The sequence below is a fragment of the Thermobia domestica genome, unplaced genomic scaffold (assembly GCF_964235325.1).
Source record: "Thermobia domestica unplaced genomic scaffold, izTheDome1.hap1.1 HAP1_SCAFFOLD_306, whole genome shotgun sequence".
Classification (NCBI taxonomy): Eukaryota; Metazoa; Arthropoda; class Insecta; order Zygentoma; family Lepismatidae; genus Thermobia; species Thermobia domestica.
Genome location: NW_027656020.1, coordinates 11,953 through 14,970, shown reverse-complemented (window position 1 = coordinate 14,970; position 3,018 = coordinate 11,953). Strand labels below are relative to the sequence as shown.

Here is a 3,018-nt window from a genome sequence, read left to right as displayed (position 1 = left end):
AGCACATCGCTGTTTGGAGTATTCTAAAGTTAGTGTGACTTCCTATGGGCTTCAATTACGATCGACGACTACACATATACTAATTAATCGAATAGCAGCGAGAATTTCGAATGAAACTAAGCAACTATCTCAGACACTTTTGATGAGTCTGTATATCGAAAACAATTCATTTCAATCGTAAATCTCCTCTATAAAGGGGTTTGTGGCCCTCATAAGGGCCGATTTGTATGAGATATAGGTCTTACATTTATGCCTTCTTCTCAGTTTTCTTGGGCAGAAGTACAGCTTGAATGTTGGGCAAAACACCACCCTGAGCGATTGTAACTCCAGACAACAACTTGTTTAATTCCTCGTCGTTACGGATAGCTAACTGCAGATGACGTGGAATAATCCTAGTCTTCTTGTTGTCACGAGCAGCGTTGCCTGCCAACTCAAGAACTTCAGCTGCCAGGTATTCCATGACTGCAGCCAAATACACGGGAGCGCCAGCACCAACTCGTTCGGCATAGTTACCCTTTCGCAAAAGACGATGGATTCTGCCTACTGGGAATTGAAGGCCAGCCCTGCTGGAGCGGGACTTGCTCTTTCCCTTGACTTTTCCACCTTTGCCGCGACCAGACATTGTTCAATATTCTTTCGTAATAAGATGAGAGGAAAAATTGCGGCCTCCCATGAATCAAGTCAGTTTTGTTACTACTTCAAGCGTGCACCCGAGTGCATCAAATGAAAAGCAAGGCAGTTGGCGCGAATTGAAACACGTACTGTAATTTAAATGAAGTCGATAAATCGGCGGACACATCTAATTTTGCTGAACGAGTGAGTCATCATGCCACCAAAAACTAGCGGAAAGGCTGCAAAGAAGGCTGGTAAAGCCCAAAAGAATATCTCCAAGGGAGATAAGAAGAAGAAGAGGAGGAGGAAGGAGAGCTATGCCATTTACATCTACAAAGTTTTGAAGCAAGTGCATCCTGACACTGGCATATCTAGCAAAGCTATGAGTATCATGAACAGCTTTGTTAATGACATCTTCGAGCGTATTGCTGCTGAAGCTTCTCGTTTGGCCCATTACAATAAGCGGTCAACTATCACCAGCCGGGAAATCCAAACAGCTGTGCGCCTTCTTTTGCCTGGTGAACTTGCCAAGCACGCTGTAAGTGAGGGTACGAAGGCTGTTACCAAGTACACAAGCTCTAAGTAAAAATCTTCTTCAAGATTTTTCATTTCAAACGGTCCTTGTCAGGACCAACACATTATTCGAAAGAGTTAAATCACGAAATTTGCTTCATTCTGTTATGTAGAAACACCTTGAAATCCAATTTCTATATGCTGTTAGTAAAAAAGTAAAGCACATAGCGGAGATGTGTCGTGCTTGTATACGAAAGGCATTTACTCGCCGGAGATCTACACTTAGTCATAATAATTTACTTTTAAAAAGTGGTAATACATTCCGTGTTAAGTATAGTAGTAGGTGCACACGGATCGGAAATCAGGTTATTTTAATGTGCCGTGCAAATAAACAGGCTGTTAGTGTAAGAAATAGTGGGTATAACGCTTAGAATATCGATTAATCGCTATGAAATAATGTTGATAAATTATCTCTTGAAAGTACTATAAAATTAATGTTTCTAGTATTTTCGTACTTGAAGGATAATGAAATTTGAAAAAGAGATGCCAACAGCACCTGGTGTTCCCAGGCGGTCACCCATCCAAGTACTGACCAGGCCCGATGCTGCTTGACTTCGGTGATCGGACGAGAACCGGTATATTCAGCATGGTATGGCCGTTGGCGAATGCATATGGCTTCGAGTGAGTTATTGTAGCTACGTAGGTTTGTCGGTGAATACTCAAAAAGACCAGCGCGTGGAAAGCGTTGCTAATTGTTTTAAGTAATGCATGATTACGAAATTATCGTGGTGAACGATGTGAGAATATTCGTCTTTGTGAAAAACAAAATTAGAAAAAGTATACCAACAGCACCTGGTGTTCCCAGGCGGTCACCCATCCAAGTACTGACCAGGCCCGATGCTGCTTGACTTCGGTGATCGGACGAGAACCGGTATATTCAGCATGGTATGGCCGTTGGCAACTACCTTTTCTTCAATGTCCTGTTAAGGAAGTATGTTTTAAGTAAGAATTGACATTATTAACTATAAAGGCAAGCATATTAACGTCGTTAACATTACTTGGAATATACTAATATTCGAATAAATATTTGAATGTTCGAATGATGAGTGATTCGGATGTTCATAGTGCCACTGTGTCCTATCGAGTTTACTATCACGAACCACGTATGAAATTGTATATAAATAAATAAAAATAAATCCTTTATTAAGTATTGATTACAGGAAAAAGGCAAACTTACATTCTTTAATGTACACAATGAAATGTATGAAAGATATTTTTAAGATATGTTTCACTTACCCTTTATAACGCAAGGTAGTTTTCAGTGTAGCATTCTCTTCAGCTGCGAGATAACGTAAGGCAGATGATCATTCAGTCGTGAAGCACTAAAATGTAATATACATTTTAACTATTATCGATAAGAATTATTTACTGCAGGGATGCAAATAAAGTGAGGCAAATTAGTAAATAAAAACCGATACTGTAACTGATAATATAATTAGTTGTATCTGTATTAGTTGTATATACAGTAATCGCACGATTATCCGCGGAGTTGGATGTTGGCATAATCGCGCATAATCAGCAGTATGAGCAGAAAAGGGAAATGAAATGAAATATTTAGATTTACGTCGCATACTTATACCGGTTACGCTAAAGGAGACGGTGATGATGAGTACTGAATGAAGAAAGTGGGAGGAAACGGGAGAAACCCGAGAAAACCCATGAGCACGGTCTTTATGCACGACAAAGTTCACACGGCACGAGCTGGGATTGAATCAGGGACCCCAAGCACCGGAGGCCAAAAAACGGACAAAAAGTCTTTCGTGCAACTTTCGTTTTCGGTAAAAAGTTTACACATAATTTAGAAAGAGTAGTTTTCTGGTCTTTTTATTTCAC

At 40.1% G+C, this 3,018-nt stretch overlaps 2 non-coding genes across 2 annotated transcripts; both read right to left on the bottom strand.

Annotated features, from left to right (window-relative positions):
• Positions 1-1,669: 1,669 nt before the first annotated feature.
• Positions 1,670-1,788, bottom strand: LOC145676690 (5S ribosomal RNA). Its single transcript, XR_014129426.1, has one exon. It is a non-coding gene; the product is annotated as a 5S ribosomal RNA (ribosomal RNA).
• Positions 1,789-1,965: 177 nt separating this feature from the next.
• LOC145676698 (5S ribosomal RNA) lies at positions 1,966-2,084 on the bottom strand. Its single transcript, XR_014129434.1, has one exon. It is a non-coding gene; the product is annotated as a 5S ribosomal RNA (ribosomal RNA).
• Between the last annotated feature and the right edge of the window lie 934 nt (positions 2,085-3,018).